This window comes from Acanthopagrus latus, chromosome 15, assembly GCF_904848185.1.
Source record: "Acanthopagrus latus isolate v.2019 chromosome 15, fAcaLat1.1, whole genome shotgun sequence".
NCBI lineage: Eukaryota > Metazoa > Chordata > Actinopteri > Spariformes > Sparidae > Acanthopagrus > Acanthopagrus latus.
In genome coordinates, this window is record NC_051053.1 from 24,857,026 (window position 1) to 24,873,377 (window position 16,352).

The 16,352-nt window shown below is 44.0% G+C and overlaps 1 protein-coding gene across 2 annotated transcripts in view; it reads right to left on the reverse strand.

The window, feature by feature from the left end:
• cdh11 (cadherin 11, type 2, OB-cadherin (osteoblast)) overlaps positions 1-2,740 on the reverse strand; it is a 92,983-nt gene extending 90,243 nt beyond the window's left edge. The window contains exon 1 of one of the 2 annotated variants that reach the window (XM_037123860.1): positions 2,167-2,740. The gene's annotated coding sequence lies outside the window, so the exon portion shown is untranslated. The remainder of the gene's footprint in view (positions 1-2,166) is intronic. The other variant, XM_037123861.1, reaches the window with a different exon arrangement.
• Between the last annotated feature and the right edge of the window lie 13,612 nt (positions 2,741-16,352).

Sequence of the window (16,352 nt, forward strand, 5' to 3'; positions counted from 1 at the left end):
TCCTGTGATGTGTCTTTTAAGTGGCCAACGAACCACAATGTAAACTCGCACAACTGAAAAAGGAAAAGAAAAAAGAGAGAGGGGTCGGTGGATTTCCTGCTTTTTCTTCTCTGTGTCGCTGACTGCTCGGTAGGCTAATTAGCAAAAAATGCAGGGGGGCAGAAATAAACAGTGAAGCGCTGTCTGCAAAGCAGCCACATAATAAGGAAATGTGGAGGAAAACCACAACATCACTGGAAACTAGAGAGGAGACAACAAAAGCCTCTCGCCTGCGAGGAGAAAACACAGGAAGTTACCAACTCTTTCTGCTTTTTTTCCCCTGTTTTTTCTCAAGGACCTCTGTGTGCATATCTCTCTCCATTGTTGACTGCAGACCTTTTTTTTTATTATTCATTTTTATTTATTTCTTTTTACAAAGGCACTGCAAGAAACAGCCCTGCAAGAAAACCAGCCGAAGATCCCCCTGTCGAATAAAAACAGCAAATGATTTTTCTGAATGGCTCCCACAAGACTGAAGAGTACAGAGGGAGAGAGAGAGAGAGGGAGGAGGAGAGGGAGCGTGGAGCCAGGAGAGATGAAGGAGAGGAAGAGGAGCTGGAGAGAGAAAGAGAGGAAGAGGAGGAAGATGAAGAGGAGAGGTGAGGAAAGCGAGCGAGAGAGATTTCATAGCGCAACAGTGTGGGAGACAGAAGAAGGGAGAGAGATTATTGCTTGCTTGAGAGCAGCAATCTCGAGCTGTGCCATGAATACCAAAGACTGCTCAGCCCCTCAGCTCTCTCTCTCCCTCTCTCTCCCTCCCTCTCTCTGTGCTCCCCCATCGAAAACGCAGCGGAATTGCAGCTGCCCAAATTATACACCGATAACTCACTTTACTCTCCGTCGAAAAAACCCGACTCGGCAGCAGCTCAGCACTCCATCCATCCGTAATTACTCACCTCAAGACCCGCACACACACACTCCAGAGACCCCGAACCAGCCTGGAACGCGTTTTGAGCAGATTTCAATAGATGTCTGCGCAACAATTAAATAAATGATCTAACGTGGCCCTACAGGGGCGATGAGCCAAACGCACCGAACCTAATTGAGTGCAGAATGAGCCTGAGTGAGCCCGCGGGCGAGTCATCTGCATGCAGTTTTTATGCAGTTTCAGCGGCGCGGGCGCACACGGAGAGGGCAAGGACGCAGCGCCGGCTCAAGTCTTCAGATGGACTGAATACTAAGAACAAACCGATCGGACTCTGGAGGGATTCACACTGCGAGATCTTAATTCTACAAAGGGAGATTATTACAGCCTGAGAAGAGAAAGAAGAGCGAGACAGACGGAAATACACTGATCAGCTGATGAGAGAGAGAAAGTAACAGGCCTCCAAAAAAGTGGCGGCTGCGCCTCTTTTATTAGGGGAATTAATTGTTGTGGAGAATGATGTCATTTGACCGTGACACACACACACACACACACACACACACACACACACACACACACACACACACACACACACACACACACACACACACACGCACACGAAGCCTGTGTTACGGTGATCCGAAGAAAAAGTTGTGCGTCGCCGTTACGCGGAGGCACCGCGGCGGAGACACTATACGTGGCCAGACACACACAGATACACACACACACACACGCATGCAAACGCGCACGCACGCACCGACCAAACGAGCGCAAATATGCAGACGCACACACACATACACACACACACACACACACACACAGTGGAAACCGCACAAGTCCAACCGTCATCCAGCGGCTCCGAGGAGCAAAGAAAGTCCGCTCTGTTCGGCACAAACACCCAAATCTGCCCGTCGCTGATGCGCAGCGGCTCCGCGGGGTTCCCTCACCTCACACCCGAGCTGCCCAAACACAACCGAGTCCGACATCCTCTCACTGTGACCTTTTTTCCCCCAACATGTATGTGCAGTGTTTGTGCGGCAGCCCCTGAATCCATCCAGAATCCCCCTCAACACCAGCAGCACCAGCAGCACCACCCAGCATCCCGAGAGCAGAACGCATTTCACTCCTCTCTCGCCTGTTTTACGCTCATTAAAGCCTCTGCAGGGGCAGACTGGAGAGAGGAGGGGACGCAGATGAATGGGACTGTGTCGGGGTGAAGGAAAGAAAATCCCAGTCAGTCCTTTAACTTGAGCGGTCCTTACCTTGGAAGTGAGAGACTCCGTGCGCAGCCCGCCTCTCCAAGGAAACGTCCCCCCAAATACATACAAGCCAGCAGAGAGCGATCACTTCTCTCAACTAGTATTCGCTTCTTGTATCAGATGTCCAACACACACATCCACTGATTTCAAAACCCAGTTCTTGCTGTTTGTGCGCTTGGAGAAGAGAGTGAGAGAGATGATGATGATGATGATGATGATGATGATGATGATGGGGAGAGAGAGAAAAAAAAAAACCCAAGGCAGAGCCGAGCCGGTTCTCCTCGAACCCAAAATGTTCTCTCTGCTTATTTATTTTTGATTATTTTCTTTTATCAGCTGGAGCGCAGAAGCGAAAGATGAACCAAAGATTACAAAAAATAATAACAAAAAGAGAGAGAGAGAGAGCAGGAGTGCGTCTTGATTAAAGGTTCCGAGATCGAAGTGATGGAAGAGGAGGAGATGTGAGGAGGAAAAAAAAAAAAGAGGGGAAATCACCGTAGCATCCCTCTCCCTCCTTCGGGTATGAAAATCCGGTACCGTCAGCGGCGCTTATCCGTCCTCCCTCCAAGAGCCTCGGAAGCGGAGTGAGGAGGGAGCTGAACGGGAGCAGCGAGAGAGAGAGAGGGAGGAGGGGGAGGAGGGGGAGGGGGAGAGAGAGACTGAGAGAGAGACGGAGAGAGAGAGAGAGAGAGAGAGAGAGAGAGAGAGAGAGAGAGAGAGAGAGAGAGATGTCGCTGCCGATGGAGGGCGTTGGAAACTAGAGTAACTCCTCTCACTTTCTCTCGTCTCTCTTCACATTCATTCTCGCCATACTGATCATAATATATATATATATATATATATATATATATATATATATATATATATATATATATATATATATATATATATATATATATATATATATATATATATTAGTATTTGAAGAGCCTGTCAGGGGACTGCGGGGATCAGCTGCGGCACCAGAGGAAGAATTAGAAACCATCCGGTGCAATTAAACCTCCTAACAGCCGCAGATCTGATGACTGAATATCATAACTGAGCGGGAGACATGTATTGATTTGCGTGTGTGCAGATGTTCCTGATGTTGTGTGGTGATGGAGTGTGTTTGGGTCTCCGTGATTCTTCACCACTGTGCGCGCACCGGACTGACGCGAGGCTGCAGCAGAAGGAGCCCCGCAGCAGCCGGGAGGAAGCAACAGTTGCTCTCTCCTCATTGGCTGAGAAGCGGATATCCAGCCGCTGCCGGAGCGGATTCAGAAGCTCACCGGCAGCCAATGAGAGGAGAGGAGGGGGGCGGGGAGCCCGTGGAAGACCCCTTGTTTTCTGAGAGGCGATTGGCTGATTAAAAAAGTCCCATTTAAAAATATCTCCCAGCCAATGATGGAAGAGGAAGGAAAGAAACTGCATCATATCAGTCAGAAGCAGCTGTAAAGTAAAGAAACACTTCATATTTACTGATTTTTAAAAAAACTTTTTTTTATAGATTTTGACTCATCCACTGAATAAATGTGTGTTTGAGGAGCCATGTAAAGCTGTCATGTGATGGATTATTGTCTTAATGTTCTGTTAATGCCTGCTGCCGCCAGACAACGCTCTGAGAACATCACAGTCTTCACTTGTTCAGAAAATCTGTGTGTGTGGAAGTCTGGAGATTCTGACACAAAGTTTTACTCACATTATTATTTTTTTTTAATTGAACACCACACTTTTAAGTTTTTATTTTTTGTTAATTTCCCAGAAAAATACCCAGATTTGTGAAAGTGCTCCTTCTTTTTGCCAATGTTGTTTGTGGGTGTTTAAAAAAAAAAAAAAAAATGCAGTTTCCCCCTGGAGTTTTATTCATGTTTCCAAAACCAAGATAATCCCTTAAAAATCCTCCATCCAGAATTGTATTTGTTGGAAGGATTATACCCGATGATGATGATGATGATGGGTAGCAGACCAGGGTTGATGAGCGGTTGGACTTTAACACGGTGTTCATTTCCTGTTTCAAGACGACCTTCAGTGTGTGTCCACAACCACGACCACATCATTATCAGTGCAGCCACGAGGATACAGGACTGACCTTTATGAACAAACTCATAACCCAAACCACAGTCTCTCTCTAAACCTAACCAAGACCCTGTTGTGCCTCGATCTAATGGAGGAAGAATGCACGCCCGGGGACCAGTTAGAGATCTTAGCCAGTGCCTTCGGTCAGCTGGTCTGACCGGAGAATCAAACTAGTGTGCATGAAGGTTTTGCTTCCGTGGGATGAACCGGTACTGATGTTATGATAATAATAACATATAATCCTGCCAGTAGGGGCAGAATATGTCAGATGATGTCGTCTACATGGCAGGAAAAGTCGGTGGACGTCAGAGGTGGAGTTGTTTTGTGTCCTGTGTAAAAACAAAACTCATTGAATTGTTTTAAATTATGTTAACAGTTGTAATGTTTTATGTATTTGACATACATACCAGAATTTAACACACTCATTTGAATCCAAACCAAGTAGTTTTGTTGTCTAAACCTCATTAAACCACAGCAGTTTCACAGCGTGTTCATTTCTGTTACCTTGACTGAGAACGCCTCGCTCTGAATCTGCTCTCCATGAGACTGAATGAGAAGGACTGGCATGTCATCAACTGCCAGCGCACTGCAGGTAGTCTGAAAAATCGTATTTGTTCTCAGACTGATGAGACTGTGTTGTTTTGTCATCCAATCTGAAGGACTTGTTGAGACGTTTCTTTAAAATCAGCAGCTGGACTGAGTGGCTGCCAGCAGCGTCTTCGCCGGGAAGTTATTGGCCTGGCTTTTAAAAGGTGTGAGCAAAACCCACTCACGGATACGCAGGTGACCGGTTGACAAGTTTAGGAATTAAAGATGAGACAGTTTTGCAGATGAGACAGTCGGAGTACAAAGAAGCAGAGATGCCGGGGAGCTAACATCCCCCTGAAACCCCCTGCAGAACTCCTCACATGGTCCCAACTGCAGCTCGCTATTTTGTATTTGTATTTGAGATTTTAGAAGGATTTGGGAAGCAACGGTGTCTGACATTAACTCTAAAAGCCTGAAAGCTCAAAGCGATCATTTCTGTACATTTCGGTGTGTATTCTGAGCGTTAATGGCAGGTTTTTGAAAAGCTCTTGATAAAGCGCTCATTTGCAAGAATAAAAAAACGAGGGGCTTTCATTCAGCGCAGAACACTGGATGATAATACACATTTTCATTATAGCATTCAGCGGGCCTTTATTACTTTGGATGCAAAATGACATAATTAGATTAAGATAAAGGGCAGGTTGTCAAATGTAATTAGAGGGTATTTTTTGGCCATAATGAATGAACATGTAAACAACCGCTGCCCCCTTTTTTTCTGTGCGCACGCTCTCTTTATTCCAGGGTGTCTGGAATGCAGACAGATTAAAACTTTCATTAAATTACTTTGCATGTATTTAATATTCTTAATGCACACTTACTTTTTGCTCATATCTTTGTTTACTTTGTGTGTGTGTGTGTTTTTAATTCTCTGTCTAAGTCTGTGAGTGGAAGGGACAGCAGGGCGACGCCGAGAACTGAAAGAGGATTCGATTAGTTTATTTTCATGTGTATGATGTGATGGAGGATTTCATTCAGAGTCTGGAGATCTTAATCACAGGCTTTATTCTCTCACCCCTGTCCGTCGAACATATAGATTTCGATCATTCATCAGCATTCGTTTTTTCAAGACGCACATTCACACACGGCTGTAAAAAAGTCATAAAAGTCGTGCCTTTCTCAACTCAACACGGGCTTGTTTACTCTCTTTGAACTGCCGAGCTGTCAACATAAAGTGATGTGAAATATGTGTCGAGGGTCAAACAGGGCAAAAAGAAAATCAGATGCAGACACGACTTGTTCAGAGGATCAGTATGTTGAAAACGACATGCTTCAGGTGCCTTTGGGAGCTGAATATCTTCGGCGTCCATTTGGTGTATGAAATTCCATAAAAGAGCCACAAAGCACCGTGTTGAATAACTCAGTGTTAGGGTTTTAATAAGTGCTTTTTTGAGCGGAGAAAACCATCTCGCTGTGGGATTACACACCAGCAGCGATGCTCGTCAGCATGGTCAACAGCACCGGGCCCGGCCGCCAGAGTAAAACACTGAAACATTCATATTTATATGTGTCAGAGGTAACATATTAACATTTCTACAATACGTGTCAAATCACATCCTAGTTACATGATTATTACATGACTTTAATATCCGGGGGTGAATGGGGTGGTGAGGGAGTTACTGCCAAGCTAGTGACCACGGTTAGAGACTGCGTTTCAGCATTTGTTGAGCAACGGAATAATTTGACAATGTTTTAACATTTATAAGTGTGACGCCGCTGGGTCATTTTTTTCTTCAGAAACACCTCAGGATGATTTTCAGCAGAGTTTTTGTTGACAAAGCCTAACTGAACCATCAGCACGGCATTGTCACAATATTAAAATTGAAACGGATGAAAACCACCAACCTACGGCGTGCTTGCTGGTGAAGAAGAGAACGCAGAGTAAATATTTAAAAGGGGGAAATGATGATTTACCCATCACCCTTCGGCCTCTTCAAACCTTTAAGTGATCTCTGTCTCTCAGCTGCGATGGTGTTTGACACTGAAGCATTGCAGGCCGCTGAGCGCTGCAGTCACGCTGTGTGCGGCGGCCACAGACAGACACTGCAGTCTCATGTTGGAAACGTTCAGCTGAGGCTGCACTTCTCAGAGGTCTGGAGCTGGAAGACGATTCTGTCGTCGAAACACACTGACCCACAAACCCCCCCGAGCGATAAAGGGAATATTCGCCGTGAGCTTGGCCACACACACACACACGCAGCTGTATACATACGTACGTACACAGACACCAGGGTTTATTGAGAACAACTGGAACACAAGCTAAAAATCAATTTAAACAAATAGACTGCGAGAGCCTGCAGAGTAAAAGACAAACAGGGAGAACAGAAGAGAGAGAGCTTCCCCTCCTCGCCTCGATGATGTCACTGCTCAGTTAGAAAGTATTAACACCTCAGACCTCAGTGTGTGTGTTTGTGTATCAGTAGAGCTGCCTGCTTGTGTGTGTGTGTGTGTTGTTCTGGAAACAGACTTGTTTGCAATATTTTGTTGTGTGTTCTCTGAATTTTGTGTTTCAGCAAGGGTGCACTTGTGCGTTCACATAATTACAGATGATGCTGGCGTGTGTTTGTGTGTTTGCGTGTTTGCGTGTGAGGCCGATTTAGTCGTGGCTGAGGGTATTCTGGGTGATTGGACACGAGGGGAACACACACCACAAAGCTTACTTACAGGATCGTGCTCCACTGACTGTACGACAGAGACCTGAGTGTTATTTACAATCCGGTGCTGTGAATGGTTTGATTTCTCTGCTGGTTGTCTGTAAATGTTCTGTTGTTTGGTTTGAGAACAGCGTCAGTGTTGATGTTGGTCTTTGTATCAGTCGTCACAAATGTGGAACACTGATCGGGAATCAATTGATGGATTGGCTACATGTTCAATACTGTCACCAAGCTGAGGAATTGTATTTGTCAGTCAATGTGAGAGTTACAAAAGCCTCCTGATCCTGAACAGAGCCTTTTTCTAATCACGGCCTGAGATTTGAGTTAGAAATGGCTTCTTCTGCTTTACTTGCATAAAAGCGATCGGCTACTAGGAAACAAGATCAATATCCCAGCCAATATTCCGATGAGCTGCTTATAAACCACAAAAACAAACAAAAACGTGACATGATATGATGACGTGTTGTAGAAACGTCGACAAGCACGTGGACACCAACAAATATAAATGTGTCGCCGATTTGCAGAAAACATCCACTGCCAGCATTTCATCCTGCTGACTGTGCTGAATATCACAGTTTTGTGACTCATTTCAGCGTTCAAGTGAGAAAACTGTTCCACGCTCGCTGTTGTTATTGTCATTTGAGGCTCTCCTCTGGAGAACACCAGAAATTAGAATCATCTTGTTTGACTTCCATGCGACAGGAACAGGAAAACGTCTTGTATCAGTTTTCTGCCTCTCTGTATTTTAGTGGCATCTTTTGTGGTTTAGTGCCACGATGCACTTCCTCCTCGCTCACCTCTCGCTTGCCTACATGTGCTCTATATAAAGCCCACAGGATATAGGGTGAGAAAACGGTCTTATCCTCCAGACACCGTAACAGCTGTCATTTTCACATTTTGTGTTGCTGATAAAATCCTGAGAGTTTGGTGTTTTTTTTTCTTCTCTCATGTAAAAAAGTGCCCGACCTCGTGGAGGATCCTCCTGACACGGCCTCGCTCTGCAGACTGATGTCGAATAATCTTAAACCCCAATTGGGAAATACGTTTTTTTTAATAAATTTGTCATCGTTAAACGCTCTGATCCAGATCTCCCCCATGTGATTTTTACAGTGCAGATAAAAAACAATCTTCCAAATGACATTTTCGATTAATGTTCAGCGTGATGTACTGGTCTGAGCGCCGGGTCTTTGATGTGGATTACAGCCAATTCATTTTTCAACAAAAACACAGACATAGATCTCCGTCCTCATGCTGGTGTTTTGGTTATGTGTGGTGAGGCTGCCTGAGTGATTACACAGGGATTATAGAGTGGGCTTTTAAGGGCACGGTTGTTTGTTTTAGCTCGGGTCTGAGGGATCGCAGGGGCTTTGAGGGGATAAAAAGAGTGGGGCACATGTTTTTTTTTTTATTCCTTTAACCTCTGTCTTCAGTTCCCTTCTATGTCATATTTTACATTCTACCACACTTACAATTTCTGTGCATTAACCCTTTCAGGCCTCCTTGACCCCGCCCCCCCACACACACACCATCCACCATGCTGTGTTCATTTAATGGAGGGCTGTAGTGACCAATCAGTGGCCTGGGATTATGACACAGTCTGCAGTAATTGAATTTGGGCTGTCGGCACGGCAACTGAGCTGTGGAAATTGAGGGAGCCGGGACCGACTTTAGAGGTACAGAGAATGACAGATGGATGGAGTTTTTGTTCTGAGGTGGACGGAGACACAGGAGGGTAAATAAAATGAAAGATATGTCCGTATTTTATACTTTATTCTTCCTATTCGGGTGAAAAAATGAAACGGTTTGAGCAAATTCAAACAAACACGGAGGGATGACTTTCTTCTTTTTAGGGTAGCGTGAAGCAAAGCAAGTCAGAGTGACACCGAGAGAGAGGATTGAGAGAATTAGTAAGGCGAAGGAGCAGAGATGGAGAATTAAAGGGAGATCTGGAGATGGAGAGATGTGGGGAGAGAGAGCGAACAGAGAGCAGCCTTGTGTATGAGTTAACAGTGAGGAGCAGAGCTGCATAGCAATCACTTGTTTGCCATGCTTTAATCGGCCAGATAATGCTAAACATTAGCTCGCCTCCTACACTCTAGACTCATTTAATCAGAGCCCTAAGTCTGTGCATTAGCCTCCTCTTTATGTATCGGTCTCTGCAGCAGCAGTGGGATGAAGGCTTTCAATGGATGCATTTGAGAGAGAATGCAATGGATGGAGTCGGAAAGAGGAGAGACTTTTACCCTCTTTTATTAAACCATGTCCTCCCCAATAGAAAAAAAAAAAGAGGGAGTAAGACGTTAACAGAAAAGGCAGGCGACTTGTTTTGGTGCACTGGTGATGCAGTAAACACAGGAGGGGGGTCCGGGGTGGTGAGGGGAGGGGAACTTTCAAGCCAAGAGAAGGAAAAAAAGAACTAAATGAAAAGAAGGACGACGTCACAGCCACAGCCAGAACCCAATACAAGCCACTGCTAATGAAATGCTGGTTAAGACATGAAATGAATACATTTTATTCTAATGCAAATGAAAACAGTTGAGATGTTCAGTAAAAAATAGAATAAAAACACAAACATAAACACATTAGGGGACAGAAACTTGTGATACGTTTTTTTTTTATTTTACTTATTTATTTATTTATTTATTTTATAAAACTTCATGATGGGCATTTAAATTTAAAAGCAGCATATCACCAGAGTAACGATAACTGCTTCTCTGTGCCAGCTATCGTTGGCTAGCTGTTGTTTGCTAATTAGCTCATGACTCAGTTAGCCGGAGCGAGTGGCCCTGAAGTTTGCCTGGAACGAGACCTTGATTCACGAGGTGAGTCGGCATGTGCAACGGGGTCTCGGCTCAATCGGGACCTCCAAGACTGATGGAGGACGGCGGACACGGTATGGAGGTGATTTGCACCCAACTCTGACCAGGACTATAAATTAATGGACAAGAATACAGGCAGGCAGGACGGCGAGAGGCTGAGAGGGAGTCTGGCATCAGCAGCAGACACAAATGGCTTGTTGAGCCAGAATATTTTCACATCTTACTCTGTGAATCAGAGATTTATCTTGACCAAACGAGACGTGATTGTAAGAGCATTTCATTTCTAGACATTTTGTAAACTTATTTTGTTTATTCATTACACTAAGAGCTTGTGAAACACAGCCAAGCCTGCTGCTCAGCACCCATCTCTCATACATTACAAATTCCCCTTTTAATTAACACAAGTTCACTCAATCTCGCATGGTCTTCTTGTTAGAGTTTGACCAGACATACACTGAAAATAATCCAGTTTATATCACGTTAAGCTGACAGAGAGGCCGTCTTAACCAGCGTACAGTGAGCAGTTAACCAAAGTTAATATTTGAACAAATTGGGCCTTAATTGGGAAAAACAGAGCTTCCATTGCTTACTCACCATTATGTCGAACATCGTTCCCTCAACAGGCAGCTTCAAAAATTCCCCGGTCCTGACAAACTGAGAAAAAAAACTCACTAATGAGGACAGCTGCCTGGCCGCCAAAATGCAACACCCTTATAATAACAAATATCCCACATTTAATGAAGCCGTGTTTGCTTTTCTGACTTTCGTTCTGCATGACCTGCACGTTTGTATGTTTTATCAGTCAGGACACTCATAAAGATTTTAACTGTTCATTGCAACAACAACCTGCATTTTTTTGGTTGGATGTCTTGGTCTTCTCATGTGATGCAACCAAATCTGAGGAAAGCTTGACACAGACTGTCCCATCCATTCAGAAACTCCTCTGCCAGCAGACCCAGAGATACACAGCATCGGTGAACATGAATATATATTAAAGAAACATGCTAATAAATGAATAATACATGCTAATGCAGGAGGAGGCTGGGGAGGTGGAGTGAAGGCAGTGTAGCAACAGTGATGCAGAGCTCAGGGCTGCTGTATGCAGGACTGTGTATTATGACAAATTGGTTGTGAACATACATGATAGGAGTTTTGTGTGATCTAATGTCTTGTCTGCTCGACAAAGTCTTGCACCAGGACCTGTAAAGATGCAGAAATAAAACAGAGGGGAGTAGAAAGAGCGCACTGGAGTTCTAGTTCAAGTCACGCCAGGTCCTCTGGTTTTCAGGGAGTAGGTTCTGCACAAATCCCTACACAGTACTTTGGATCCACATTATGTGTACTTGTCTCTCCTCTGCCTCGTTTTGTCGCTCCGCCCTTTACATTTCGATCTCTTTTCTAAGTGTTTCACTACCCTCTTCTTATCTCTGACAGCGAGTCACGGCCAGTTAGACAACGACGGTAACCAGGCCAATAGTTTCTGATTCAGACAGCGGGGGAGTAGCCCGATAATTTACATATACGAATCGGAGCAGGCCACACATACACACAGATCAAAGTATTTTTTTTTTGCAATGGCAACACGTTAAACATTTACCACACATGGCACTTTGTATGCCTCGTAGTTCAAAATGACACAATGTTATGTGTAAAGACATACATCTCTTACAGGAATGGAAATGTTTCCTGATCCTCGCTGGCTTACTTACATCTAAAGTAGAAGAGAAGAGGCGTAAATAATAAACACCCTCCCAACACACACCCGGCGGCACGCAGTGTGAGCAAAGCACTAAACTGACATCATACAAAATGTCATTCACCCACACTCAACCAGGCGCCGCGGATTTAGCTTCTGACAAAATATTGATGATTGGATTTCACAGTATAAGTACTGTCCGTGCAACTTTCTCTCTTTCCTATATCTCACTCCTCGTCTTCTCCTATCCTTCTCTCAGTTTAACTGTCCTTGGCTTTTTAGTTTTTTTTTTTAGTTCTTTTATTTTTCCACCTCCTCCTCACACGCACAAACACAGCATGACCTTTACCACTTTCTACCTCAATTCATTCCAATTAGAAAATATTGACATGGGGCTTGCTGCTACACACACTACAGCCAAAGAAATGGATCGGGGGCATTTTTAAAAGTCCCTGCAAACAACCCCTAACCATGATGACACACACACACACAGACACTCACACATACACACACACACACTCACACATACACACAAACACTCACGCTTCAACCACACTTTCCTTCAAGACATCTCGAATGTTTTCATGCTGTTGTGCCTGAGAAATTGGCAGCTGTGCCCTATTTGCATTTGGTAGTCACAGTCGATGGGGAACCAAAGTATTTCACTCTTTAAACAACATGCAAGCTGTTTAGTTTAAACACTTTGGTTTCTCTTCGACTGTTCCACCACTCTAACAAAGCTTCACTTAGTTAAAAAAAAGATACAGGCGTTCTGCAGGAGACTTTTCTAGTGCATGTCAACGGGGAACCAAAAACATTTCACTTAACTAGATGGAAATTCTTTCTAAACTGACTGCCTCACAGTGACCGACTCCTGATTCTCCCTGAAGTGCTTGTTCCCGCTACTTACTTCATGTCTGCTTGGAAACTGCCAATCTTGTTTGTATGTTCATATGTGAGATATGTCCAGCAGCATTGATGTTCAGTTAGCATGCTAACCAGCTAGCCAGTTCTCTTTTTTCCTTTTTTCATAACTTTTAATACATAAACAGAATATACTTGCAAAATGTCAGCAAAGTAAATATTCTTTCCATTAATTAAGACAAGCTCCACTGGCCTGTTTACTCATGGTCACACACACACTTCATGCAATTTGACGTTAACAAAATTAAACCCACTAAAAGACTCTTGGTCTGGTCCGTCTTCAGAATAAATCCTGTCCAGCCGTGGTCACTGGGAGGCCGCTGGGCCCAGCAGAGCTGAGCTGTGTTGGCCGCAGTTACTTCGAGGTTGCGCTCCAGGCATTCAGGGAAGTCGTCAGCTAATAGTGCCACTTTAGACCAAAGATAACTACAACAATAAGTATAGTGAGCAGCTCCCTTTAGAGCTACAAAAGGTGCCTGTTATACCGTGTATACAAACAGCAGCATGGAAGCGCGCAGAGATATATTGCAAAAAGTACGATTTTTGTTGGCATATCAAAAAGAGAAGATGTGATAAAAGCTGGCAAATACACATTATGATACCTGCTCCTTTGTCTTCTGGTGCAGAAAAATCATCCATGTCATGCTGCCACTAATCGTTACGGGCCTCCATGTCATCAGAAAGCCTGATTCGATTCCACATGGGGTCTTTTGCTGCCTGTCACACCCCACTCTATCTCCTTAGCAGGGGATACAAACACCACGGGGTGCATGCAGTTCATTAAATAATGAAAGAAAGCACACATGCCATTTTAAGTGGGAAGCAACAATGAACTGCCATGATGTATCAGAGTTACCGGCACGCCGTTAATTACGTGAGGTAGTTGAAGGAGGCTTCTTTAGCTGTAATTTCAGAAATGTTCCCAGAACATATCTAATATTTTATTAGAGTCATAAGTTCTGATTTTGCACGGTGCGTCACTCTCCAGTGGTAAAACATGGTTTTAGTGGCATCGGTGCAGCACACTGTTCAAGCCAAAACAGTGCTATGCTCACTGAGAGTGCGCTCCACTGCAGCTGATGGTAAGCAGATTTGCTTTTCAGGCGTTCAGCTGACGCTGTAGATCATGCGGATAAGTGCAAGTCAGTATTTATGAATCCCGCCATTCCAAATAGCCCGGAGACAAAGAGGGTTCACGCCAAGAAGTGGACACTCTTCCCTTCTAGGAAGATATTTTGCCTTCATCAATAAATAAAAAGCAGCTAAATTCAATCTTTCCAGCGGTGGTGAGGCGGCTTTGAAATCCTGCCGAGTTGCCCCTCAGCTGTCACACACACACCCACAGGTCTGATCTCAAGCTCTGTCAATCAATTTAAAGGTGAAAGGTGTGTTTTGGTTTCCAGTGGGGGGGTGAAGCATTTTGTTTTTCTTGCGATTTCAGATCCCATTTAAAAACAGCACAGGTAATTAAAGATTGAGCCCATTTTCCGCCTGTAAACACAGACACGGGCCTGTGTAATTATTTGTCGGGGGTTTAATCATAGTTGCACTCTGTTATTGTTGAGTAGATGAACAAGAGCAAAAGTCCATCACAATCTTTTCCGCCTATTGGGGTCTGTTTAGGAAAAAACATACAAAATACCATGATTATCTGCTAAGACTTGTTTTTTAAGTGGCAGAATATCCCTTTAAATCATTTTTTTGTGGGTTGGGTTTTCCACTCGACTGCTTAACGTGTGAAAACCTCCTGTGTTTTCCTGGTGTGTGCGTCGCATGCTGCTGGCTAATGTGTGAAAACCACTTCTGTTTTCTTTAGCCCACAACCCCCCTGCTGCTACACACACACACACACACACACACACACACACACACACACACACACACACACACACACACACACACACACAAAACCCACACACTCTTCTGTGTTTTTTCTTCATCTCCTCTCTCAGCAGGACGCCTCCCTTCGTCCATCTCCTGTCATTATCTTATCGCTCACTGATGACTGAGTAGAGGGTGCCTTTGCATATATGCGTGTGTGTGTGTGTGTGTGTGTGTGTGTGGGAGAGAGAGAGAGATAAAGAAAATGAATGAGTAAACACAGACGCTGTGATCCTTCTCTCTGTTAATGCCCATCACTTCTCTCCTTAACACCACCTGCGTCTTCTCCATACCGTCGCTTTATTAACACTCATTTTTAAGTACACGAGTTTTCTTCTTCACTGTTTGTTTTTCAGATTAAGATTCTCTTCCCTGTGGGCTGCCCGGTGGTCACAAGCCTTTTTGCTGCCGGCCACCAAACTGCACTGAAGCGTTGAGCCTTACTCGAAGATACTTAAATGTTAATTGTTCAATTGTCCTGCCCTCATTTTTTTCTAGCGCGGCTAGAGAATATGATATTTATGGCTAAGCAGACTCTACTTTGTTTTTTTAAAAATTGAAAAATAAAGGAAGTCGCACAAAGAAGAAGATGAATTGTGTTAAACCAACACCACGTCTTAGCTCAAATCCCCCAAAAAACTATGAAATCAGCTGATGTTAATGTAATATTTAGTTTATTTTTGAAATATCTCTTCAAAGCAACCACTTCGTAGAAAAAAAGATTGTTGATTGTAGTGATGTGAAATCCAGCTGTTTGTAGAGAGGCGGATCATTCATCTTGAATGTCACAGCACACTAAACCTTATCATTTCCACAGTACCATAATTCAACATTTCAGAAACCAGAAACAGACCTTGAATAATATCAAAACATCAAACAGTATTTTGAGTACTTAAAGCTCTATTGAACCGTGTTTTGTATGATGGCAAGCGGTGCGACATTCACATGTATCACATGCTTGCGTCTTCATTTGACAAAATCTGATGTTTCTGGAACTTAATTAACAAATGTGTTCATCATCCTATTATTCTGTCTTGTTTGAATTCATTTATTCGACAGAGACAGATCTCAGTTGGGAGCCGGCGAAGAGCGACTCGGCCGTGACCCGACAGACATCTCTTGTTGATTGTTGGGTCTCGTTCCCAGATGGTCAAATACTGACAGTCTGGGTCGGCGTCCAAAAGTCTGTTATTTGACAATCTGTGGATGAGACTTAAAACAATCGACTATCCTTCTCCGGGAAGTTATAATTTGCTGTAAGGCTGTAAACGGCAGTGGTCTTGTAAGAACTCACGAAATACCCTTTTGACTTGATTGGCAGCAAGTAAACAACCCACCAACTGTGCTTCACTAAATTCTGATTGGAGCACAGGAGTAGGAGACATGATCTTTTTATGGACTCCCACCCACTTCAAACCCATGATTGCAGCTACAGATAAAAACAGAAACTCAGATAGCCGCCTGTGAGCCACCGCAACCGGTCGATCGTTTGGCGGAAAGTACGTGTTAATGTAGGAACCGATAATTTGTAGTAAGTGTTCAGCCTCTCAAAGCTTCTCAGCGTCATATCCAGCC